The sequence below is a fragment of the Macaca thibetana genome, chromosome 10, assembly GCF_024542745.1.
Source record: "Macaca thibetana thibetana isolate TM-01 chromosome 10, ASM2454274v1, whole genome shotgun sequence".
NCBI classification, from domain to species: Eukaryota; Metazoa; Chordata; class Mammalia; order Primates; family Cercopithecidae; genus Macaca; species Macaca thibetana.
The window spans coordinates 10939476-10967344 of record NC_065587.1 but is presented as its reverse complement, the minus strand read 5'-3'; the positions used below and the strand labels follow the sequence as shown (position 1 = coordinate 10967344).

The 27869-nt window shown below is 42.5% G+C and overlaps 1 protein-coding gene across 5 annotated transcripts in view; it reads left to right on the top strand.

The window, feature by feature from the left end:
* Window positions 1-27869, top strand: part of GRAP2 (GRB2 related adaptor protein 2) — a 76903-nt gene that overhangs the window by 10582 nt on the left and 38452 nt on the right. Inside the window, exon 1 of one of the 5 annotated variants that reach the window (XM_050805987.1) lies at window positions 21718-21999. The exons of the other annotated variants lie outside the window; for them this stretch is intronic. The gene's annotated coding sequence lies outside the window, so the exon portion shown is untranslated. Of the gene's footprint in view, window positions 1-21717; window positions 22000-27869 lie in introns of those variants that run through there. 5 annotated transcript variants of the gene reach the window in all.

The following is a 27869-nucleotide window of genomic DNA, read 5'->3' as shown; positions in this document are numbered from 1 at the left end:
TTTGCAAGGTACCACTGGGTGTTCCATATTGCATCTTATCAGGAGGTACAGAATGCCAGGTTGTTCCACTGTGTGTGATGCCAAGTTTGATCAGGGCTTGAGGTTGTGATCTTGCTCAGGGGATCTCTTGTTGTAAAGGCACTTTTTTACCCTTTGCAATTAGCAAGTAGTCTCAGGGGGTATCTCAAAGTATATCTCATAAACACTTTGGCACTGTGGCAATATCCTATTTCTCGACAAACTGTCACCCAGTGACTTTAGGTAATAATCTTTGCCTCAATTGATTATTTCACTGGAGTTCATATATATTTTTAATACATTTTGAAGATGGAATCGACATGCAAATTCTTCATGATCAGCAGCAAGAGCAACTGGAAATATTTATTGAGTGCATAAGTTCAGGTAATAATAATAATAGTAGATAACGTTTATTGAGTGCTTGCTGTGGAGCCAAGACAGCCTCGGGGTGAGCCCAGTCTTTCACTTACGAAGCGAGTGAACTGGGACAAGTTATTCTTTTTGTGCTTCAGTTTCTTAAGCTATAGAATGGGATTAATAATGGTGCCTATCTTGTGAGATTGTTCTGAAGAGTAAATGATTTATACATGTAAAGTTCCTAAAACAGTGCCTGTTATTACTGTTATTTGCCAAGCATTGTTCTAATACTTTGTAGGTACTAACTCATCTACTTCTCCTAATGGTGCAGTGAAGAAAGTGCTAATATTACCCTTTTTCAACAATGAGGAAACTGAGGTACAGAGAGGTCTAGTACGTTGCACAAGGTCACTTAACTAGTACCTGCTGGAGCGGGGATTTGAACCCAGGCTGTCTGGTTCCTGAGCACTCTCTCTGATGACGGGCACATACAGTGAGGAGTGGTACAAGTGGAGCTGATTGGAAGTAGCCCTCACACACACCCAAACTTGAAGTTATTGAAAATCCAGGAGGTTGCCACCCAAACACATTTAAGGTTTCATTCATCTGAATAAGAACAGCATTCCACTAAACACAGATAAGTACTCTTATTACATTTACATAGCTTAAGGCTCTGTACAAGAAACCTTCAACATGAAATACTTGGAACTGCAAAGAGTAGGAGACCTATGAAGTAATAGGGGGGAAAATAACCCTGAAAGGAGCAATACAAGAGGGGAGTTATGAGACCTGGGACCTCAGAGCCTCGGGGTGGAAGATGATATTTTGATATAATTAGGAGGGAAAAAATTCCTCTCATTTTTCACATTCCTGTACTGTATAAGATTTTATCATGAAAGCACAAGAGTATAAGCCATTGTCAGATTTATTAAAGGCCACAGTGGATTTCCTTAGGAGACGATGGATGACTCTTGTTAGTAGGTAACTTCCCTGGTTGGTTATCTCATACACTCAGATATTCCATAAGTCAGCCTGTGGCTTCTGAAACTGTATTGAGAAAAAGCTGTATAAACGAGGTATTGGTCCATGCTCCTAAATTAGCATTACAAAAGGGTTCCACCGCGGGGGGTAGAATCTTATCCACTCCTTCAGTGGCCATTACGGAAAGCTCTCCAGTGTACTTTTCTAAAGAGAACTAAAAATAAATACGAAGAAAAAAATCCAGCATTAATAATGGTTCTTTTTTTGCATTTCTAACACAGTCATTGCCAAATTGGTTCTGCCTTTTTATGTTTTTTAATGAAAAGCAGCCTAATTGATCAATTGGTCATGAATAATACTTTTCCATTTGTTTTTCTCCATACTCCCCAGCCTTCGAGAACCACCGGCTTAATGTGTCGGCCTACAAATGGTTCATGATTTGTGTCTTTTATCTAGTGCTTTATGGGAAAATATTAGAAACAAACTGCTGGGAACTCAGTAGGAACTCAGTAAATAATAAGTAGATAGTTCTCTTGTTAAATATGATTTTAAAGAAACTCTTCCTAAATAACTAGGAAATATTACAAGGGAGGTACAAAGTGGGGTGGAAAGCCTTGTAATTTGAAATTTCTGTTCATCATTTTATAGGTCACAGAGTTTAACCCTTTATAAAACAAAATGTAAAGTCTGATAGCTGAAAAGGCTCTCCTCCCCTAAACAGATTTGTTTGAAAATATAGATCATTAAATCGGTAAGACTAGCAGGATAATCTCAACCATACATTGAGACAACTAAGAAAATTGTCTAAATCTAATACCTTATATCAGTACTTTAAATTGACCATAAATATGCTGATATCCATAGCACATATGTTCATAAATCACCTGGTGTCCATCCATATATCCTCAATAGGAAAAATTTTCTTTCTCTAGAGTTATTGTACACTGATCCTGATGGAGCTTTAAAAAGAGTTGCCGTGCAGGCTCAGTGACTTTGGGAGGACAAGGTGGGAGAATTGCTTGAGCCCAGGAGATTGAGACCAGCCTGGGCAACATGGTGAGGCCCCATCTCTACAAGATATTCTTTTAAAAAATAGCCAGGCCCAGTGGCCCGCACCTGTAGTCCAAGCTACTCCAGAGGCTGAGGCAAGAGTATCCCTTGAGCCCAACAGGTCAAGGCTGCAGTAAGCCATGTTCACACCACTACACTCCAGCCTGGGCAACAGAGCGAGATCCTGTCTCAAAAGATAAATAAGTAAATAAAAAGAGTTATCATTATCTTGTTTGATCTGGCTGTGATCTTTGAGGTAGATAGACCACAGATTTTACCTCTGATTCTGCAGAGTGGGAAAAGCAAGGCTTGGAGAGTTTCCGGGACTTGCTCAAGGTAATTTGCTAATGTCTGCGGGGACTTAGCACCAAGCCTGTCACACTGTAGCCTGGGCCCCTTCCACAACACTGGTCCAAACACAGGATTCTGGAGATGCAGGAGCCCTTGCTGGGCTTCTGGAAAGCTGAATTCTGGCTCTGCCAGAAGCTACCCACGTGATCTTAAACAAGTCACCTAACTTCCCTGAGCTTCAGTTTCTTCCTCAGTCAAGTGAGAGGTTAGACTGCGTGTTCTCTGAAGCCCTTTGATTTTCTGCGGAAAACTGCCTAATCCCACTGGGTCTGAGAACAGAGGGAAATGATCTTTTCTGCCATAGATGGCAAGACCCTTCATCCAGCATAAGAGCTGGCATCTAATTCTTAACGGAATCCCTTGCAATGTCCAAGTCCCGTCAGAAACTACAAACATCTCAATAGTACCTCTGTGGGCTGCTTGGGTGTCATGCTGCTGGGTGCCTCACTTGCTGCAGGGCTGACTGTCCGCAGCAATTATACTCTAACCCTGTGCTCTGCATCGGGCAGACATCCCATGAGATTTTATTATCCCTCTTGGGTAGTTCAGGGAGTCATATGGAAGTAAATAATGCTGATGGACTTATTTTGGGCTGATAGACCCTTATCCTTCTAAAGAGGTTATACCTTTCAAAAGGCATAAAACCTTCTCCTTGATTTTTTATTACGAACAGTTATATCCTTTAGTGTCCCAGAATTGTTCTTGGAAGTCGGAGACTCACAAGAGGGCCTGCAGCTGTGAGTGCAGAAGTCCTGAGACTAGGGGAGGACATCACCACTCTCCCTTGGCCTTTGGAGTCATCCAAGCTAAGGGCTAATATTTGTGATTAACAGGTGTTGATAGGAAATTGGGGTCCTGTGTCTCAGTCTTTCTGTGCTTCAGATTTTCTAAGTGTACTTCAGGCTGGCAAGTGGAGTTAGATCAACTTCTTACGGAGAGTATCATCTGCTCCGTACCGTGTCAGGTCATTGGACTGTGGGAGGTTATACTGACTGGTGATGAGAGTGACAGAGCATGAGCTTGGCTCCTGTATTCTGTGTTCTCTGCTCAGCCTCACAGATGACTCACTGTGCCTCACCGACTCCTCTGTCCTCGAATGAAATTATGCCATTTTTAACCCACTATACAAGAGACTTTCGAAGATTCATGGGTTGCTACCCCCAACAGTGTCTCCTGTGTACAATGCAGAACATGATGCTTTCTTATGTAAACAAACTCATTTTGTGGAATTTTTATTTCCTAGATCAATATTTTTAAATAAAAGACTACTAATTCATTTTATAAACCAGGTACTGTAAGATGTTATGAGTTGACACTTGGTACCCTGTAAGTATCCAAATAATCAAAGAAGAAGAAAGTGTGAAGTCAAGGAATCCCCCAGCTGAAAAGAAATTCCCAATACCTGGAAGAAAAAAGATGGAGCTTTTAGAGAACAGACTTTGTTTTTCTCCAGCTTTGTTCCACAACTTCCATTTTTAAATGTAAGATGTAGGGGAGATTTACAATACAGCCTACTTTGTCAGCTCGTATTATTTCATAAAGTGAAGGGTCAATTAGGTGTTATTATCATCAAGAGAGCATGCGGTAATGCTCCGTCTTGTAGATGCTGTAAAAATTACCTGTCTGATTACTTTAATTTATCTTTTGGCTACCGTCTGTAGAAATTCCCTCAGTCCCTAGCTCACAGGTATGCAGATGTACTGAGAACATTTAGGGAAATAAAAGCAAAAAAGTATATAATTGGGTCCTTTCCCCTAAGGAATGAACAGTGTATTTGGGAAACTAGGACAGACAAACGAACAAAAAAATGCTACCACAATGCAAAACTCCTGATGAGGAGATTAAAAAACGGCTCAAGATGGAGATTTTTAGAAAGGACTTCTTGAAGGAGGTGCATCTGTAGGCTGAGAGAGATGGTTTAGCAAGCAGGCATCAATGCATCCACAAAGCTTTATACTTCAAGGAAATCATAAGGGAAACAGGGTCTTCTTTGCTGAAGATCTGTTTATTTTGCAAACAACAAAGAGTTAGAAGGGCCTTGTGAAGTTTCCGTGGGGAATCCAGAAACTAAACTTCTGCCACTGGCAACTACCTCAAGATCTTTTCCCAAATAGCCTGCTCTTCTCCTGCTTCCAATCATGTCCCTCAAAGTCTTCTTTTTCAAGCATAAATATCCTTAGTTCTTGTAACCACTCCTCCTATGAGGCAGTTTTGCATGCTGCCATTATTTTAAGCACTCGCCTCTGATTGGACTCTAGTGTAGGGTCTCTCCTAAGTCAGGGGGCTCAGAATGGAGCTATGCTCTCCAGGAGTGATCTGAGGATGCAGAACACCATGGGGTAGTTGCCTCTCTTGATCTGTAGCCTATACTTCTATTAATATGGCCCATCATTGCATGAGCCCTTTTGGCATCCATGTCACACTGCTGACTCATACTGAAATTCTGGTCAACTAAAACCCATGAGTTCCCGTGCACTACTACTAAGCCAGATCCTTTTTTCTTTCTTTTCTTTCTGTCTTTTTTTTTTTTTTTGAGACGGAGTCTCGCTCTGTCACCCAAGCTGGAGTGCAGTGGCATGATCTCGGCTCACTACAACCTCCGCCTCCTGGATTCAAGTGATTCTCCTGCCTCAGCCTCCTGAGTAGCTGGGACTACAGGTGAGCACCACCAGGCCCAACTAATTTTTGTATTTTTAGTAGAGACGGGATTTCACCATGTTGGTCAGGCTGGTCTCAAACTCCTGAACTTGTGATCCGCCTGCCTGGGCCTCCCAAAGTGCTGGGATTACAGGCATAAACCACCGTGCCCAGCCAGATCTTTCTTATTCTGTACTTACACTGTTGATTTAAGAAAAAAAAAATCCCTAGGACAGAGTATGAGAAGTCATTTATTTCTATTCCACTTGATCATTTTGATAACAACTTCTCCAAATCTTTCAGAGCTAGACTATTAGCTTCCCCTCCCTGCAGGTGAGTACTTACCTGCTGGTGCAGCTAATCTCATGATGGATCTCTGGCTTCTAAAGGGCCAGAACTTCATTGTCTCCTTCCTATCCATAAATTCTCTGCAAACCTGGACGAATCTGCATCCTTAGACAAACTAGTGGGCCTCAATCTTCCTAAGTAAGATAGGAATAAGTGTGAATGACCATTTCCTCCCTGCAGTGAGGATATGCAACAATGAATTCGATGTCTGCAAAACCCTAAGGAAATGTCACTCAGAGGCAGCATTAGACGAGGGGAGAAAAAGTTTATTTTAGGCTCTCAGCAGCTTTCGGAAGACTCGATTATCCTAATCACTACACATGAAAGTTAATGACCTCATTTTTGCAGACGTTTTAAAAATATGCTGGATTATCTGATTTTTGGTTGTAGTAACATCATGTGATGGTCAGTATCATTTTACACCTTATTTGTAATGTGAACAAGTGCCATAAAGTATATCTGCAAGACTCGTTTACAATGACTCTCTTCCCTCCATCCCCTCCCCCAGCCCCATCCTCAACCCTACCCTCTTCCGTTTGTAATACGGGACTACAAAGATCTTGAGTTTAGGTTTCCGTCAGACTTTTGGAAACCTCTAAAAGACTTACCAAGCTAGCTTAGAAGTTCGTAGGCTTTCATCCCTGCCAGCGCAGAGAGCTCACAAGTAACTTGTATAATATTTATAATTTCAAGCTAATAGAAATGTCATATTTCAAAACACATCCCTGAGAGCAGTTTTTTTTGTTCCTTATAGAAAGGTGCAGGGAACATCCAAATTTTTCTAGCCTGCTGTTCTAATAAGTATTGTGATGTTGCTCTTGTGACCCTATAATTATTAATTTTCCAATAGCCCCTCCCCGACCTTTCACGTGATTTTTAATCCAGGGCCTGGGCACTTGTAGCAGAGTGTGATCCTAGAACCAGCAGCAGCCGGCACCGCCAGGGAGGCTGTTAGAAGTGAGGATCTCAGGCCCTGCCTCAAACCTATTGAATCAGAATCTTAACTATGAAAAAATTCCCCTGGTGATTCTTATGCACAATAAAATCTGAGAAGAACAGATCTAGAGTAAAGGGATTTTCACCCCCATTTTACCCACTGTAGACCTTGTATTGTGATACAAACCTTACAAACTTCCATTTGGTGTTTATTAAAAGGTTAGAGACCTTAGTTAAAATGTTACCAGATTCAAATGTTCTGTTTATACATTCAGCTAGTTAACTGGCTTTAAAATACTCTTGTCGACCAGGCATGGTGGCTCACGCCTGTAATCCCAACACTTTGGGAGGCCACAGTGGGAGGATTGCTTGAGCTCAGGAGTTTGAGGCCAGCCTGGGCAACGTAGCAAGATCCCATCTCTACAAAAAATTAAAAATTAGCCAGGTATGGTTATGCATGCCTGGAGTCCTAGGTACAGGAGGCTGAGGCAGGAGGATCACTTGAGCCCAGGATTTTGAAGTTGTAATGAGATATGACTGAGATACTGTACTCCATCCAGCCTGGGTGACAGAGTGAGACCTTGTCTCCAAAAAAAAAAGTACTCTTGCCTTTCTGGGTTCTTGTGGAGCAGGGGTTCTCCCCCACCCCCATCAGGGACATTTGGTAATGCCAGGAAACATTTTTTGTCACAATTTGCGGGGAGAGGACCTACTGGTGGGTAGAAGCCAGTGATGCTATTCAGAATCCTACAGTGCACAGGATGGCCCCCACAACAAGGACTTAACTGGCCCCAAATGTCAATAGTGACAAGGTTGGAAAACACCAGTGTATGATTTATAAAGACTCAGATGTGCAACCATAAACCATAGAACACTATAGGAAAATAGAGTCATGTGGCATGTCACTATATGACCAGGCAAAGAACAAATAGACCGGCAGTGGCCGGAGTGACAGTGGTGGGGTTATGAGGGGCAGGGAATGGAAAATCCAGCCACAGATGAAAGGAGACATCTAGGACCACTGCCAAGTGGTACTCCGTGCACAAAGGCAGTCAGCTTTATAGGACAGGGCTAAAAGGCTGGGCACAGTGGCTCACACCTGTAATCCCAGCACGTTGGGAGTCCAAGGCAGGTGGATCATCTGAGGTCAGGAGTTTGAAACCAGCCTGGCCAATGTGGTGAAACCCCGTCTCTACTAAAAATACAAAAATTTGCTAGGCATGGTGGCGGGTGCCTGCAATCCCAGCTACTTAGGTGACTGAGGTGGGAGAATCGCTTATACCTGGGAACTGGAGGTTGCAGTGAGCAGAGATTGCACCACTGCACTCCAACCTGGGCGACAGAGTGAGACTCCATCTCAAAAAAAAAAAAGAGGACAGGGCTAATGTTCAGAGACTGAACACCAGGTATGAGCTCTGGGAGGGGTGGGAGGAGGTGTGGGAGAAATAAAGAGAGAGAGAGAGAGAGAGAGAGAGAGAGAAGGCTTCAGTTCTAGAGTGGATACCAGGTATGATCTCAAAATCATGTTAGACATGGAAAACAAGAAAGAATTTCAATTATTAGCATAGGAGTACACAGGCAGATTTCAGGTAAATCCAGTAAGATGAAGACTCAGGAACAAGGCAGAATCCTGCTTGCTAGAACTGGGATGCCTCAGAGCCAGGCCAGCGGCAAGCATGACCCCATGCCAAGTCAGCCAAGTGTTCAGCTAGAGTGAGCTTCTTAAATCCCTCCCAACGGAGAAGAGGCTTAGTGCTGAGTCTACAGCACGGTTGACTTGCAGGAAGGGGTCAAGGGCTCCCAGCTATGGAGAAAGGTAGACCAGAAGTAAGCCAGGTCCTGACAGTGGCCACTGAAAAATCACGGGATAAGAAATGGAATAGAACTCGAGAGGTCCTCTGGGGTCATTCCCCTACTGCAGGGTGCACCTAAATCATTTCAGAAAGATTATCTGCTCTTCAACTTTAACATTTTCAGAGGAAGATTTCTTAAGGACTGGTGGATGCCTTATAATCCATCGAAGTCAAAACTTCTTCCCCATTTCTAATCCTAAACACCTCTTCCTGGGATGTAAAGTGAGTGTCTTTCATCCCACCCTGCACACAATGTGATTTCTAACGTTAGGTAATGATAAACTGTCCTCTGCAACTGCCAAGCACAGCCACCCCTTTTCCAGGCTAAAGCATCTCAATTCCATTAGCGTGTTGCCCTGAGAGTCTCTCCCCGACCTTTTAATCCCCTCATTATCCTCTGGACCTGCTCCAAGCCTTGCCTGCTTGAGATAGTTACCACCAAGTATGTATTTGTTAAATGGAAGCTATGTGCAGACTGCCCTTTTGCCATGGAACACAAAGAAGGAGGAATATAAAAGAATATACACAGTTTTGTTGGTTTTTATTAGTCTCTCTCCTCTCTCTCCAAGGAGTTGTCAATCTTTTCTGCACTTATAGTCTAGTTGGAGCACTAGTCCTCAGGCTAAATTCCACCGAAATATTTTGGTTGTTCAGCAAACGCTTTCACTGTGACCCTCACCTAAGAACAATAGAGTACACCATCAAATGGGATAGCTCTAATGTGAATTTAGCTCCAAATAAAACTAGGATAAATGCATTTGTTCAGTTCCAGAGAAGGCATCATACTGTCCTGTGGATTTCATTTCAAATGAGCTGCAAAACAAAGTTCTTTTCCATGGAAGGGATTTACTCAACTGAATTCACTCACTTTGCTGTAACTGGATTAATCTCATTTCACATCGTGTCTCTAAGTAGAAAAGTAAACTGATTGACAGCAGGCTAAGTGGATATGTTGATGCATCCAACATCAATGAGATTTATTCCAAGTAGATTGTAACCAGAAAATGGTGTCCTGGTTGTTTTTGGTTCTATAAAGCAGTCGCAAAAGTGCACCACTTTCGTACTCGATCTGAAAAACAGTTTATCAAAGTTACAATAGATGAGGTGTTGTGGGATGTGACAGAACGTACGTACGTCAAATGAAATGAGCATTTCTAACTTCCCAGATCTTGAAACGGTCTTTTGCCTCCCCAACCTTATAAAAAGAATCATTTTAGGCCAGGCATGGTGGCTCACACCTGTAATCCCAGCACTCTGGGAGGCCGAGACAGGTGGATCACTTGAAGTCTGGAGTTCAAGACCAGCCTGGCCAACATGGTGAAACCCAATCTCTACTAAAAATGCAAAAATTAGCTGGGTGCGGTGGTGGGTGCCTGTAATCCCAGCTACTCAGGAGGCCGAGGCAGGAGAATCGCTTGAACCCGGGAGGTGAAGTCTGCAGTGAGCCGAGATCATGCCACTACATTCCAGCCTGGGTGACAAAGTGAGACTCCGTCTCAAAAGAAAAAAAAATCATTTTATTCTATCCGCATGTTCTGAAAGCCACCCTTTTGTATTTTTGAGTTGAGTTTCACAGGGCACTGCTCAAGGTAAACACCTAGTCCCACTTGTGGTTGAGCAGGCATTGACCCCACACTGGCTCCCTGCCAGCACACCGCCCTGGAGCGACCCACCACCCTGTACCTTGCTCCACCTTCTGCTTTCTGCAGCACACTCTTTCTTCTCTCTCTTCTGCATCACTCTGCGTTTCCAAAACCACAATCGTGTCATCCCCTCGGGACTGTCAATCTCTGTCTATGCTGATGCCCTCTCCTTTGTCTCTCCCAAATTGCTGACTTTATTCCAGCCTCTGCTTCTAACGCAATAAGACTGCTATTGGAAATTTTTTTTTCTGATTCTATAGCTGGCAGTTTCTATAAGCAGAAGTTACTTTGAAAGGAAAGAACTTGTGGAGATGAGCCTGGGGTGTCACAGGGCTGTTACATGGATCAAATGTAATAATATGTATCAAAAAGCAATTTGTAAACTGTAACATGCTCTCCAAAAGTAAATTATTACTGTATTATATGACCTTAGGGTTTAAAAAGCAGCTGGATGATATGTAAAAGTTCAAGGCTCAGTAGCATCATTGGAAAAGAAAATTAGAAGATGGGGAGGGGCATGGACGCTTCCATCAGTAAGCTAGGGGCCTCTTAACATTTTTTCCAGCCAAAGCACACCCATTTAGCTGAGAGCGTACACTCTGTTCTGAGGACTGCCTGCTCACCATTCTGGACCTAAGTCCTTCCCTCTTGATTAAGCTCCCCCATCCCTCTCATCGCCACCTTCCCAAATCCTAGCCGACCCCAAGGGCTAACCCCAACCCACCCTCCTTTCCCAGCTCTGCCCCAGATGAAGTGAATCTCTTTCCCTCCCGCACTCAGTCTTATGTTAGAATTATTTATGTGGGCATTGATCTTCCTGGATTGACTGTGACCTGCTGAAGGCAGCGGTGGTCCTGGCATCTGCCGCAGCCACCTCCCCCAGCAGCTCTTCATCACCTCCGTGAATGGAAGTGAATGGAAGGAACAGCTCAATTAGGATGGCAGAGGATCAAGGAGAGAATTCCATGGACCCAAAACATCCTGCAGAAAGACTGTGTCCCCAGAGGTTGGTCTCCAATTGGAAAAATTCCTGCCTGAGCAACTGTAGGACCCCTCTGAAATGATACAGGATCTGTTAAACAGACTGGTAAAAACCCTCAGTAATGAGATGGTTATTATTATTCTCTGTACTTTTCTGTACATTTAAAATGTTTTCTTTTTTTTTTTTTTTTTTTTTTTTTTTTTTTTGAGACAGAGTCTCACTCTGTCACCCAGGCTGGAGTGCAGTGGTGCAATCTCAGCTCACTGCAAGCTCCCCCTCCCAGGTTCACGCCATTCTCCTGCCTCAGCCTCCCAAGTAGCTGGGACTACAGGTGCCCACCACCACGCCTGGCTAATTTTTTGTATTTTTAGTAGAGACAGGGTTTCACCGTGTTAGCCAGGATGGTCTCCATCTCCTGACCTCGTGATCCGCCCGCCTCGGCCTCCCAAAGTGCTGGGATTACAGGTGTGAGCCACCGCACCCGACCTAAAATGTTTTCTATTTTAAATTGAATGTAAGAAGATACCATCCTATTTAAAAGTTAGTGAGTTTAATAAGTTTCGTTATAACTTGATTTTTCTCCCTAAAGGTTTTCCTGTAGTTCGAAGTATAAAAGTCATTCTTAGGTTCCCAGCTTAGTTGGTCCCCTATGAAATCACGAGTTCTTAGACTGTGTTTCACACAATGCCAGGGTACATTGCACCCTTACTGAAGGGAACTTCTTGTGCAGAGTGTGGGGCTCTTGCAGAACAAAAAGTACCACATTTTAGCACATAAAAAAAATCCTTGAGCTGTTTTATTATTTTAATACTTTACCTTTGGTGGAGCAGAAATGATTTATTTGATGGTTTTGGCAGATGATTTTTTTTAGGAATCATCTTTAACACTATTAGCCATGTAACTATTACCAAGTACATAATAGGTACTCAATTGTTATTTTTTTTTTAATTAAAATGTGATGCACTTCTAAACTAAAGTTAACTTCAGTCATGTAGAATAGCAAGCAATGGGTGGAGTTTCCAGTTGCTTCTGTTTGGTATTCGTTATAAATCATTTTTAAAACTGAGAAGTTGGGGAAAAGATCAGACATTTTTATGGAAACTGCATTGATGACAGCAGAGTGTAATTTTGTTGATAGTGATTTGATACACAATTATTTGAGGGATTTACTGTGCTCGTGGATTAGCGCTGTGTTGTTACTGTAACAGAGGATTGGCGCAGAGCCCTGGCCCAGTGCAAAGCTCTCTAGCATCATTTCTTTTCCTTCCTCAGCAGCCCAAAGCCCCCGTCTCTACAACTCCATGCAGCGCAGTCCTGGCACAGACCCCTAACCTGAAACTCCAGCCAATTTCTCTAACAACACGCCTGTCCCCTTCACCTGCCAGATGCTTCTTGTTCTCAGACACTGCACCCTGAAATTGGGAGCTTTCACTGAGTTAAAAAGGCAAATATAGAATTACCTAGCTCTATCAGTATTTTAAGTGCACTTGCAAACTTAAATGAGAGCTCTTGCAGAAAACCACTTGAACTCTTTCTTAAGATATGCTAATTTTTTTTCTGTCTTTGATTGAACTGTTGACCTTCTGGATATACGACTAGTTATTACTTCAAGTATGTTTGGAACTATTCTTGCCCTAACCATTCTAAAATGTAATTAGCATCGAGACATTATTGTAGAAGCACAGCACCTGGGGCTGGGATCTCATTAGATGGCAAAAATTGAGCAGGATTGTGCATGCTTCATGCTCAAAATATCTCTAAGAAAAATTCATGGCATTGGGGGAAAGTTAAAATTGGTGATTTCGTAGGCCCTTTCTTGCTCACGTATTTGATTTGTATAAGGATCCAAGCAGAGAGGAGATTGTAGTTCTTCTGTTTAAAAAATGAAAGCAACTCTATTTTCTTAGAACTCTTCTTATGTAATGTGGCTGCTGTCACATCTCTGGGTCAACCAAAACCAAAATAATACATTTTCTGGCTCTAGCCTTTTCCCCCCTCAAGAAATGCATAGCATTTTTAGGCATTATCTGATTTATCCTTGCAACAACAGATGTTACAGAGAATGAATATTCTCTAGGAGGTAGTTAACAAAATATGGAAAAACTGAGGCCCAAAGAGGTACTATAACTCATGGGTTATTCACACTCCTCCCTGAACATTCCCCCATCTCTTCTACTGGGGAAGAAGCTCTTTATTTTCTGAATTGAAAACCATTTCATGCCTCCTGCTCAGTTATTTCAGTACTGGCTCCTAAGTTTGGCACCAATCCCAACTGTTATGAAATCGCATACGAATAGTAATGTTCTTCATTCCTGGGATCACAAAAGGTTATCATTTCAAGTTCATTTCAGGGCACTTTAGATGTCCATATTAGGCCCTAAATGATTGGAACCATCGGGAGAGGGCTTGCCTGACTCTGCCATTCACCTCATTTGTAAGTCTCTACCATGTTTGGACACTGAGTTGTGTCTTATTGTTTAAAAAATAACTTCTCATTATAATAACATTTTCCCTTAATTGCAAAAATATTTCTGACCTGAATTTATTCTTGTCATAGCTGTGTGAGCAAGCAGAGTCTTGTTTGCCTCTACAATATATTAATAATGTATTAATTAGCTTCCCAGTGCTGCCCAAACAAGGAACAAAAAGGATTTATCTAAATCATGAAAACTGAAGTGAAGCGAACACTTTGGTAAATATATTTTAAGGGCAGTCTCAGCATTAGGTAGTGTGGCAAATTTTTGTCCTGACTTTTGAGAGAAGATAACCAAAAACACCACTCAATTAACAAAACATTTGTTTAGTACCTACTATGCACAAAGTCTGAGAGGTAAAGGAGGCTAAGACACATAAAATTGGCCAATTTATTTTTATAGTTAAAAGGCAATAAAGGCAAGACACTATAAGTATTTTGATTTAGCTACAATTAGCTGAAATATACTAGATCAAATCATATGAAATTAACAGTATCTGAGGGCTGGCTGCCGTGACTCATGCCTGTAATCCCAGCACTTTGGGTGGCCAGAATAATCACTTGAGGCCAGGAGTTTGAGACTACAGTGAGCCAGGGTTGCACCACTGCACTCCAGCCTGGGCAACAGAGCGTGATCCTGTCTCTAAAAATAAAAAATAAAAATAAATAGAAGATACTGACAATATCTGACCCTATTTTTTACCCCAAAAGTGGTAATTTTATAGAATTTAATCTAATATTAAGGTACTCTTGTCATACTGTACCAGCTCCTAAACACTCTACTTTTCATTTTACTTCTATTTCTAAGCTATCATTATTACAACAACCAAGAGAAGGTCAATACAGGTCAGAGATTTGACTCCTGTTTTTTATATGTATTTATTTTTGTAGATTCACAAATAACATGTTTTGCAGTTTTAAGGTTTCTAATTATATTAGACCCTGTTTTTTATTTTATTTAGTCATCGTCCTTGCTGCCTGTCCTTCACATGTGACATTCACCAAGTCAATTCTTCATGCCATTTCTTTCACAGTCTTTATGCAAACTCATTATCTCCATTTCCATCTATTCTTCAGAGATGTATGATTGCAGAAAACTCCCCTTTTTTGAAATATTGTTCAATAGAGATTAAATCTAACATCCAGTTTTACCTGTCTATCCTTGAATTACAGGTTACTGAGAAGTCAGAACAGATAGCCATACAGGTACCCCACTAAATCCATTCTTCTATCTCCTTCAATATTTAACAAATATTTACCAAGCATCTATTTTGAGCAAACATTGGAGTAAGTCCTCCCATAGATATGAAGTTGTATAAATAAGGATGCATGCATTCATGTAAATACAAGTTTAATGCTGGATATATATTGTTTTAAGTACCTGACATGTATTAGTCTATTTATTCCTATCTAAGGGGGTAAGTACCATTGTTGTTTCCATCTTGAGCACGAGGAAACTGAGGCCAGAGAGATTATATGAACTCCTAAAACCCAAACTCTTAACCACAGCTTTCAAAATCTGTCTGGTTATAGTGGAGGACCCAATGTCAAAAAAGCAAGGGCTTTTCCCAGACCATGAATACAATGTGTGACAAATTAGCAGTTCCTCCCCATGCCCTAAGATAGTAAATATCCACCCAGGCCAACTGTGTCTGTCAGAGAACAGAGAGTGGGCCTGTCACACTGTTTTCTCCCAAGAGGGTCCATCTGCCACCGCTCCTTTGGTACACACTAGGGGACACACACTGTCCAGCATATTCTTGCAGAGTCATATCTTACCCCACATCTTATCACAACCCTGCTAAAGGTCAGGCACTATCAAGAAAATGTTCACTCATCTTCCCGTTATGCCCAATGTGTGAACTGATAACACATCTAAATTCAAAGAAAATCAACAGATGTCACCTCAGTCAACCTGAAAAGTCTGGTGACTCATTCCCACCCTTCTCACGGGGCTCCTGCTGGGCTGCCTAGTTCTCCTGAACCAGCCTCCAGGCCTCCTGCAGCCGGGGCAGAGCTCAGTGTTGGAGCCCCCTCTCTGCTACTCATCAGATGAGTGTTGACTTTCTTTGGTGCAGACATTTGAGTTGCATTTGAATTGCAGAACATGCTGCCCCCGTTCTGTGCTGACTGTGACCCCACTGCGTGTGCCCGGAGTCAGGCTAAACAAGCTTGCCTTGGAAAAAATAACAGGGAAGGAGATGCTGACTCTTCAACCCCTAGAGTAAGTTCTGTCCCTCTGGAGGTAAAGTCATAATATCTAAATATGGCTCGATTCCTGTCAGGTCTTATAAATACACACACACATGTGGATGCTGAAACCGTGCATGCCCTGACAGCCAAAAAAAAAATCAAAACGACTTACTGTCTCATTAGCAGGACAAGACCTGGTAGGCCAACTCACCAGAATAAAGAATACAAAAAATGGGTATTTAATTTTTCTACACACACACACACACACAAAATGATGTAATGACCCCAAGAGAGCTGGTTGCCCTGGCAATGAAGAATCATTTGTGTATTCAGGGATTTTCTCGTTTAAATTTAAGCTAGCCACTTGAACTTCTCGAGCTTTCTTGAGCTTAGCTTTAGGTCTTCATCCCCAGACAGAGGTCTGACATCTGTGTCAGCCTCTAGCAAAGCAGGAAGCTTAGAAGTAGGACCAAAACCTCACAAGCCAGCCAGCCTGGCTTTGAATTTCAGCTCTATGGTTTCTCAGCTGTGTGACCTGGGTAAGCTACTTAACAACCTTGAGCCTCTATTTCCTCACCTGTAAAATGGGAATAATAAAATTAAAACAAACTTGCATGGGTTCATTATGAAAATTGGATCGATTAGATGACATAATACGTAGCAAACATTTAGAGCTGTGCCTGATTCTGAATGTGAGTTATCTGTAATAGTGACTTGAGATGAGTTCACACTGCCTGGCAGGAAACCATTCAATTCCTTTTTGTTTTTGACTTTAATCTTTGAAGCGCTTTCATCTCATTTCTTCTTCTTTTGTGTTTGTGGAGAAGGAGGATGTTTAGCCATCCTTGGAGTATAATCTTTTATTAAAAACCATTATTAAGTCTCTTCAAGTTTCTCTTTTGCAGTAAATGATCTAGATTACTTAATGGTTCTGTTTTACATGTTTTAATCATTTATTTGAACCGTCTCCAGATGTAGTACACACAGATATATTGTCTAGGAAAATTTGTTACTGAGATTCCTTACCATCTTTGGTTCATTAGCTCAAATGTTTAAAACCCATTGTGTCTATTTTTATTATTTAGTTAGTTATTTTGGCAAGACAGGGTCTCACTCTTTTGTCCAGGCTAGAGTGCAGTGGCACAATTATAACTCATTGCAGGCTCAAACTCCTGGGCTCAAGCAATCCTCCAGCCTAAGCCTCCCCAAAACTCATTATTCCTAAGAGCAAAGTTGAGTTCCATCATATTGTCAGTTGGTTTCTCTCTATCATATTGCCAGAACCATCTAATTCTCAGATGCATAGTTTAGGACAAGCCAAACCAGAAGAGACCATAGGTCATTCATTCATTCAACATTTACTAAGTGACTGCTGTATGCCAGAGGCTGGGCTGTGCTGTAAGATCACAAAGAAGATATTTCTCAGTTGAAAGAGCTTGCGGCTTGGGAGAGAAGACACAGAAGCAAACAAATTATTACAAATGCCTTTCCATTGGGTGCCATACTTGAAATGAGCAGGTGAGGCCAGGGTACCCTTGGGGCAGAAGGGAGGGAGGATTAAGCTCAGGGAACAGCTTTACAGAGAAGGTGACATTTGCACCATATTAAAGGATGGCAAGAATTGAGGAGTACAAAAAGGAGTATAGTCAAAGAAGAAGCACCCAGGGATGATTTGCACATTGTAAATTTAGGTAACCTTACATGGGCCTGCCGTGACTGAGGCCCAGGGTCAAGGAAGGGAGCAGAGTCATAAAGCTACCCAGGTCAGCCAAGGCCAGGCTAGGAAACCTGAGCTTTATCGTGCGGGCATGCAGAACCAGAGAAGGGTGCAAGAAGAGACATGGCACAGTCTGATCTGTTTTGCACAAATCACTCTGGAAGCAATGAAGATGGGAGAGTGGAGGTATTTGAGCTTAGAGTCAGGAAGGAGAAGTAGGATGCCGGGGTTGTGAGGAAAGACTATAAAACCCACACAAAGGAGGGCTGATGGAAAGATGGAAATCAAATTCAGGTATATTTAGGCCAGGTGCAGTGGCTCACGCCTGTAATCCCCGCATTTTGGGAGGCCGAGGCAGGCAGATTACCTGAGCTCAGGAGTTCGCAACCAGCTGGGCAACACGGTGAAACCCCGTCTCTACTAAAATACAAAAAATTAGCCGGGCATGGCGGTGTGCGCCTGTAGTCCCAGCTACTCAGGAGGCTGAGGCAGGAGAATTGCCTGAACCCCAGGAAGCAGAGGTTGCAGTGAGCCGAGATTGCACCACTGCACTCCAGCCTGGGCGACAGAGCAAGATTCCATTAAAAAAAAAAAAAAAAAAAAATTCAGGTATATTTAAAAGATAGTGTTTAGAGACCCATTAGTGGAAGATGCCAGATTTGAGAAAGGGGAGGAAAAGACACGGAGGAGTCCAGAAGAAATTTCCAGATTTCTGGCGTGGATAACTGTGAGGGCAATGGTGCCAGATAGTGCCAGAATGAAACTCATATAGGCTGGCACAAATCCACCTCTCAGAAATGCACCTCAGAGACACCCGTTCTGCTGAAGGTCAGCAGAGAAGGCCAACTTCATGTGCAAAGAGCAGTATGTGTATTTCTTACTAGCTATTCTTTTTAAAATACTTCTTAGTATATGGGACATACATGAGCTAAGATAGTATTCATGCAGGAGTTTTCATTTTTCATATTCTGACAATTATGTTTTCAAATATGAGATGCTAGCATTATTTCCGTTATCTATACTAGCATTATATCCGTAGTATATATCTACGGTTCAAGATTATTAATTGTCTCCCCTGCCTCCCCACTAGAAGGTAAGCTTTGTGAAGCCAGGGATTTTCTCTCTTTTGTCCTCATCTCCATTCCCAGCCCCTAAAACTAAGTTTGACTCCCAATAGGTGCTAAATACTTACCGAGTAAATGATTGAATTTCCATGTGGGTAAAAAGAAACAGTCATTTCCTTTACTAATGAGGAAAGAAAAGGAAAACAACAAACAAACCTGGACTTAAAACAGTTTTTACAAAAAGATCCAATTTGCAAAAATGGAACTGAAGTTTAAAAGCTATTTTTCTCCCTGCAGCCCTGCTTCTGGGAAAATCACAACTGCCAGCTTAGATGGTGGTTTTCACTGCCCGGCTACAAATTCTGCATGGTTGTACATATTGGCAGGACTCAGCTTCCTTAAATGCCATTTGATCAGTAGGGAAATGGTGATTTTCCTTATTGATTTAATGCCAGTTCCTCTTTTATGAAAAATCCCACGTGCTGCTCGCTGGCACATGTACCATAAAAACTGAACGTAGCGGGCCAGAAATTAAGCAAGTCACTCCTGCTCTTCTCCAGCCATGTGATGTTAAACCATCTCTACTTTCAGGCTGGAGTGTTCAATCACTCTTCCTTTAAATTTAGCGCAGTGATTATTCCTCCTGGTGGATTACACATATGCTCCTTAGATCTACAAAATACTCATTCCTGGATGAACTTTAAGCTCCCAAGAAATGCATGTAAAATACTGTTTATAAATCACGGGAGAAATGTTTCACATTCTCATTACTCCCAAGTAGTCACACCAAACCTTTCTCTCCAAGATTCGCTTTTTTTCCTAGTCTTAAGAGGGAAGAAGAACTTTGGGCAGTAGCACTGTGACAGTAATCACCACCATCGTACTTTCCATGGGTTTTATGCAGTAGCCTCACAGAAGTGACAAATGTATGGTTGGGCGCAGTGGCTCACGCCTGTAATCCCAGCACTTTGGGAGGCTGAAGTGGGAGGATCAACTGAGGTCAGGAGTTCGAGACCACCCTGGCCAACATGGTGAAACCCCATCTCTACTAAAAATACAAAAAATTAGTCGGGCGTGGTGTCGGGCGCCTGCAATCCTACCTACTCGGGAGGCTGAGGCAGGAGAATCACTTGAACCCAGGAAGTGGAGGTTGCAGTGAGCCAAGATTACACCACTACACTCTAGCCTGGGCAACAGAACGAGACTCCGTCTTAAAAAAAAAAAAAAAAAAAAAAAAAAAGTGACAATGTAGGATACCCTTTCATTGGCAAATATTTACTGTGAGTAGAACAATGTGGTAAGTCTATAAACTGCAAAGAGGAGTGGGGCTCGGTTCCCATCCTCTGGGGCTTACAAGGTAGCTGAAGTAAAACTCAAACCACAAAGTGAAGTTAATAGTCACCAATGAACTACATAGTTAGTAAGCTCTCCACTGGTTCGGAAGAGGGCAAGAGTAACAAGACAGTAATCCTAAAGGAGATGGACTTGAGTTTGAGCTGGACCTGAAGTCAGGAGCTGGAGTGAGTAAAGGCAGAGGGGTGGGAACATTTGTGAACCAAAGCTCAGGTGGGGGTTACAGCAGGCAGGGTGGGGATAGACTGGGATGACTTTGAATGCTATGCCACTCTAAGGACTTCGGACTTGACTCTACAAGCAAGGTGGAATTATTAAGAGGTTTTGAGTAGAAATGATGTGAGCTGAACAGTGCTTTTGAGAAACTAAATCTATCAGGGATTGGTGCTCCAAATTAATTGGATGTGTTTCAGACTTGAGATCATGAGACCCTAACCCAGGCTGGGGACAGTGGGATGTCTCCATCATACATTACATTCCTGTGAATACTTCTCAGGGATTCATATGAAATTGTGCCTCAATGTGCCTACCTGTCTCTGCACTGTAAGACAATGATATTGTGATCCTGTGTGCTGCTTGGAACCAGCCTCATTCCTTTAGCACCCCAGTTTGGACTTGGAATAGGCCCAAGAGTGGCCTGTACACAAACCTCAAAGAATCCATGTGGCATAGATGTAAAAGCTGGGAGGAATCTTGGAGCCCTCCAAGTCCTCCTCTTCAACTTAGAAAGAAGCTAAATCTTGCTCATCTCCCCAGTGACAGATTCAGCATGTGGCCTCAGATCTTCCTGTGCTCCAGCAGTGCTTCTGAGGCCAGTTCAAATTCTGCTTTGAGGTGTGCGTGTACCAATTCTGGTGCAATCCAGAAGCATTTTGGACGAATGAAGGAGTTGTTTATGTTTTCTTGCCCTAATTGAGATAGTTGAAGCTGCTCTCCCTTACTCTACACCAAGCCCCCAGATCTGGTACCTCCCTGAGTCCCTGACTTCATCTCTGCCAATTCCCTGCCTTGCTGCTTCCCCCACAACACCCTATTATTTCTTGCATCCTGCCATTGGTTGTGTTGTCCTCATTTTCTGAAGCCTTTACCTCCCGTCTTAGGCCTCATCACCTCCAGGACACTCTCCATGGCCTCAGCCCCTCCCTTAGGTGGACCAAGCTTCCTCCTTGGAGCTCCATGCTACCCTGCATAGGGCTCAGTCACTGTGTCTCCATGATGTCTTACAATTGTCTATTTATGTGTCTGCCTCCTATCCTTCAACTGTGAGCTCCCTGAGGAAAGAAAGTGTGGGTACGCATCATTGAATACTCAGCGTCTAGCACAGTGCCTGGTACACGCTAGGTATTGAAATGTCTGATAAATAAATGAATGACAGTTGCATATTTGTCTTCTTGGTATATTCATTCATTTGATAAATATTTATTGAGTAATTACTTATAATCGAATTGGCGCTGTGTAGTTACACTTAAACATCAAAATAAACCTATCCTCTCAAGCTCCAAATTATGCATGCATAAATTATACATGTGAAGTGTTAACATGCACACGCAGCAGAGAGTGTGCGTATCTACAAATACCAGAGCTAGCAAATGAAATAAACTGTGTGCCAGATGTCCCGAAATTTACAAAGAACCAAGAACCAAAAATGACAGTTAGCTCCGTAAGCCCAACAAAAGAAAAAAAAAAAAAAAGGAAAAGAGCAAAAAAGCAAAAGAACAAAGGAACCTTGAGCATAAGGAAGTGGCTATGGTTTTTTCTACATGCTCAAGCCGGGGGTGGGGAAGAGTCATAAAACCTTTCTGTGCTGGACCGGTTCATGTTAAGTCTGAGTTCCTCAATCGCTGGTTCTCAGGAGCTGTTTGGAAAATTCATTGCCATGCACGAGTCGGGGGATTGGTTTTTTTCCACTGGAAATTGTTAATGGGGACTGCATTAGCGGCCCCTTATCGCTTTGCCTGATAGAGAGACAGCAGGTTCGCCCAAACAATTCTGGAATCCTGATCACTGCCAATTAGGGGAGTATTGTCTGGCTGACATAATCAAGTGAGTATAAATATATTTACCGTGATTGGAATGGGGAAGGGAGACTGCAGAACGACTGAGGCAGAAGCCGCCACCCACTGCCTGGCTCCAGCCTGAATCCAGCCCAGTTTGTCGCCCTGTGCTCAGCGGATGCGGTCACCGGCTTTCTGAGGTGGAATGCACAGTTGAGAATTCAGGACTAGAATTGCTTCTCCCAGAGAGGAACTTGTCTTTCCTTAGTTTTCCTCCCCTCTTCTTCTCTTTTTTTTCATGCTCACTTCTGTGAAATCTGAAAAGAGAAGAAAAAGCAGATGTCACGGATCACATTTAATTCTGCCCCTGCCGGCCATGCTGTCCCCACTTACCTGCTCTGTAATGGAAAGTGATGGTGAGGCACAGTGCCCCGACTGGACCCCCCACCCTCTCGGCCCACCGGCGTGTACAAGTTGGTCCGGCATTGGGTTTATTTCATTGTTGATTTGTGGAGCTTTGATGGGAATCCCTGTGATATGAATCAGCCCTGGGATTGAAAGACCCTGAAAAAAACAGTCCCTTGCAGTGGGCTAGCGATGGGAGGAATTGCTCACATTTCAACAGCTGAAAGGGAGGCATGTTTAAGTCACATCTGGTGGCGTTCCTATTGTCTGAATGGAGAGCAGGGTCTTTTTAAGCATCTGCCCAGATTTCAAAATGCAGGCGGCATCTTTTCTTCCCCAAACAAACGGTCAGGATTGGATATGAATGGCTGAATCGCATCATCATGGGAGAGGTCAATGACAAAACTGATCTCATGGCTGGATTTCAACCCTGGTCCGTCCAGGCCCAATCGATCCAAGGCATGACTTTTTTTTTTTCCTCTCACCCCTGACTACTTGATAATGGCCATTTCCAGGGCCAAGTTGATTTTGGCTATTTTCCTCCATCCCCTGTGTGCTGCCCTGTCTCACCACTTGAGGGTTGAGGCCCCTTCCCAATGGCTACAACAGGATAAGGGGACCCTGTCCTTCTGTCTCCTTCATCCGATAGTTTGTCTTCACTGCTGCAAATCACTCTCAGGCCTGCCTTCCTGGATTAGACAAAAACTATTTTCTTACTGGTACTGCAGATACCACACGTGGACATGTAAGTAGGAAGGTGCAGGTCCACAAATATATAAGGAGCCCAGACAGGAGAAATGTCATTAGAGAGATCACTCTCCGGAAAGGCATCTGACCACCCGTGTTCCTGCCTCTTCCTGCTACCATTTTCCTCCTTCGGCTGCTCAGAAATTGTCAAGGCCAAACTCCTTTCACCCAGATTCCAGAAATGCACTTGTTTCCTTTGCTTTCCAAATCTTAATGGATGAAACATTTTTTTTTTTGTCTTCTATCTCTCGCCAGAAATATTGTTTTTTTGAGAACCAGAGCTCATTTATCTCCAAGGGAGAAAGAAATTCGTTCCGTGTTTACCCATTAACAAATTACCACTTACGTGAAAATACTGGGACTTCCCTCATTCTTTGCTAATAAATGGATTATTCACCTTGGTTGAACCTTGGCAGAGGCAGATGGATAGCCACTGTTCCCTTCAAGTTGGCTTAATATTCTCTCGTTGGCTTTTGTTTCCTTGAAGCACAGAGATTTCTCAGTGCTTTCTTTGCTTGATTCTGCTTTTAAGGAATGTGCCCAACTCCTTTGAGTCTGTTTAGTAAGCTGAACTGATTAAATCCCTGGCGTTTCTGGAGGAGCCTACTGTGTTGGGTGCTATGGGTTCCTCCCCACTTGAAAGTTGAATGGAGTCACCCATCTGAATACTAACTCCCTCCTAATCCATTGGTTTTTCTACTGTGTAGACAGGGGTATGAAGTAGCCATTTACCAAGATATAGTGCTATGTCATAAACCGAGCTTGAGTTCTAATGTTAGCAAGACCTGGTTTGTACAGTAATGCAGGCTTGGGCACGTTGCTGCTCTCTTTTGAGTCACAGATTCCTCATTATAGATGCTGATGGGAACAACAGAGCTGTCTGTTCATCTTTGCTCTTCTCCATAATGAGATAAAGCCAAACAGGCAGTGAAGAGCCTGGTCTAACCACATAACATTGGTGCAAATTATATACGGTCATAAGAAGGTAATTTTTACCTGAGCATTTAGGTGACATTTGGTGTGGTATTTGATGCATGTCATTTAGTTACAGAGATAAAACCTCCTGAACACACGTAAAGCTCTTGGCCTGGTTGAACATTACATCTCACACATGTTTATGCTTTTTACTAAGGATACTTCCTGCTAGGAAGTTATAAAAGAGAAGATGGAAGTCCATTTAATGGTATGTAGCAATATCAGTTTCCTGGCTTTGATACCATACTATGGTGATGTCAGATGTCCCCATTGGGGGAAATGGGGTGAAGAGTACAGGGGACCTCTCTGTACTGTTTTTGCAATTTCCTGAGAGACAGAGGGAAAGAGAGAAAGAGAGAGAGAGAGGAGGAAATGATTATAGTGACATGAAAAAGGAGTGTTCATCTTGGCTTTCGTCCCTAGCTGGACAAATATTTACATTTTGTTTGCCTCTTTGTGTAGATTTTGTGAATAGTCATGGCTAAAAGCTAGCGTTCCCTTTTGTGTGGCAGAGAAGAAAGAAAATAGAATGAGCTGAGAACCCCTGCCAACATTATATTAGAAAGCCACCTACTTCCTGCCTCTCCTCACTCTCCTTACCTATACAAACTTACCTTCTGCATCCTTGTCCTCCTCCTTTCCCATTCAAAGGCGAGATGCATCTCCTGCTGAACAAATAAACTCCTCCACCTGACCAAGGTGTCCCATCCCTGCCTGCTGTCTCCAAAGGCTCAGTCCTGCTACATAATCTCTCTAGGTGAATTCCTTCTCACTCAGGGTTTTCGCAATCATCTATATTGGAATAGCACCCAAATTTATGGCTCTACCTAGACTTTTTTATTGAGTTCTACACCTGCATAGCCAACCCTTGACTGGGAGTCTCTACCTAGATCATTCACAAGCATTTCAAACACCCCTCTAATTATCTTCTCTTTCTGTATTCCCTTACCTCAGAAAATGCTACCAACATCTACCCCAATGCCCCCAGCAGGAACCCAAGAGTCATTCTAGACCTATGCTGTCCCAAGTACTTCAGTGTGGCTTGTCCAAATTGAAATGTGCTGTAAATGTAAAATACACACCAGATTTCAAAGACTTAGTTTGGAAAAAATAATGCAAAGTATCTCAATTATATTTTATATTGATTTCAAATTGAAATGATAATATTTTGGACATATTGGAGTAAATAAGTTATTAAAAATAATTTTCTTTTACTTTTTAATGTGCCACCAAAATATTTAAAATGGTGTAGTAGCTGGCATTTGTGACTTGTTTCTATTTCTATTGGATGACACCATTCTAGACTCTTTTTTGTCTTTTAGCCCCCTTCCAACTGGTCATGATTCACAGTGATTCCCTTGAGTTAAGACAAGGGAAAATAGTGGTTAAGTGCACAGACTGAGTTTGAATCCTGGCTCCACCATTTTTTGATACATATGAACTTGGGTGATTATTTAACCCCTTTGAGCTTCACTTTCCTCATCTGTCAGCTGGATATAATAGCAGTTCTTATTTTGAGATTCTTGCATGCTTTAAATGGGATAATGTGTAAAGCACTTACTATGGAGATAAAAACATATGGAAAGACCCAGTGTCAAAAGAAAGAGCATCATTACTAGCCAAGACTACTGCAATGCTTTCTCCATCTTCAGTTCACCCTGCCCTCCAGTCCTTCATACTGCCATCTGATTAAACATTCCTGAATGCAAATGTTATCAAATTTCCAGTGACTTCCCATCATCCTTGGTATGAAATCCAAAGTCCTTGGCATGCTTTCAATGTCCTCCATGATCTGCCCCCAGTCCAATCACTAATTGCATCTCCTGCCTGTCCATGATTGAACCAGTTGGGTCCCCAACTTCTTGCACACACCATTCTCTCTGTGTGTCACATATGAGCTCTCTACTCTGCCTAGCTACTTGTCTGCAAGACTCAGTTCAACTGTCATCTCATTTGGGAAGCTTCCACTAATCCCTCCTGCACCTGTCTGCATCCTAGGCTAGATTAAGAGCCTGCCCTTTGGGTTCCTGAACCACTTGAGGTTTGGTTCATTTATCACACTGATCTCACTGGTTTGGCTGGCTTGTTTGTCTTTCCTACAAGACTGAACTGTCTGAGGTCTTAAGATGGGCTGTCTAGTCCACACTGGATCTTCGTGCTCTACACAGGGCTTGACACAGAGTGGGACACAGGGAATGTTTGTTGAACGAATACGCAAAGCATATGGATACTCCTGAGAGAGAGAAGGTGGGCAAGACAGCATTGCGAAGTTAAGCAGCAGAAAATCTGAAAACAAACCTGGGGAGAAATCACCAATTCCTGGAAGTACAGAGAGAGGAAGGGGAGAGAAGAATCTGTGCAAAGAGTCAGTAATGGAGGACTTGAAATGAAAGGCTATTAAAGAGAGAAGATCACTCAAACAACAGAACTGCATTTGGTACTGTTGGTGGTTTTATAACTTCCTCTGAAATAGTTCCAGGAAGAGACAAGGTTCTAGGATGGTGCAAATCACATAAAGAAAGGATAGGGTATTATAAGCCAATTCAAGGGATTGTCATCAGGACTAGATACATGGGTGGTACAAGTAAATGTCAACCTGGTGACTACACGATGGGACTAGTAATAATTTACTGGGGCTGGTGCCCAGGAATTTTTTTGCTGTGGTGCAGATGCCAAGCATGGAAAAATCTGACAAGTTATAGGCATGAGAAAGTAGATGGTGAATTTGAGAGTAAAAATGTAAAATGCCAGAGTAATCACAAGAGAAATGTCTGAATATGTAAGAGAGTTTAGAAGATTTCTGCTTTACCACAAATACGGACTTCAAGAAAAATTCCCTCATAAGAACAGAAATTCCACTATATAAAACCTATTTATCAAAACACGCAGTATTCTATAATATATAATGGTAAAAGCATGCCTTTTGACCCACACAATATTAAAAGCAGCAAATAACACAAGAAAGGTAGAGAAAACAGAAGGTATGACATTTTGTGGCTCACAAGGTATATGAGTGAGATTTACATACTTCTATTCCAAACCACAGCCTTCACTAGAACGCCTAAAGGCTTCATTGTAGGACCTTCACACTGCTTATCCCAAAGGCTAGCCCACTCCCCGGTTTTCCTGTAAGAAATCTTGTGAGACAGGCATTGCATGAGGTGAGGGGCAGCAGGGAAATTTGAGATGAAAGGTTGTAAAGATCAAACAAGTCTTTGCTATTCCTCTGAACAGTGCTTCAGTCCATCACTTTGAGATTTCTGTGGAGAAAGTAAAGATTTGGGATATACATATACTAAAACAACTATTGGTTGCTTATCTGAAAATTACCTTTAGCTGGGCATTCTGTATTTTATCTGACAACCCTACTTGGTGAGGTATACATTTTCTTATTCATACTTCTTGCGAGCCACAACATCTTAATAGTTGTTAACTATTAAGGACTATGCATAAAAGTGACAATAGCTGGCCAGGTACAGTGGCTCATGCCTGTAATCCCAGGACTTTGGGAGGCTGAGGCAGGAGGATCACTTGAGGCCAGGAGTTCAAGACCAGCCTAAGCAACATAGGGAGACCCCTGTCTCTCCAAAAAAAAAAAAAAAAAAAAAAAAAGCTGGATGTGGTGGCATGCACCTGTAGTCCCAGCTACTTGGGAGGCTGAGGCAGGAGAATCACTTGAACCTGTGAGTTGGAGGCTGCAGTGAGCCATGATTGCATCACTGCACTCCAGCCTGGGTCACAGAATGATACCCTGTCTCAAAAAAGTGACAGTAGTTAACAACTATTGAGTAC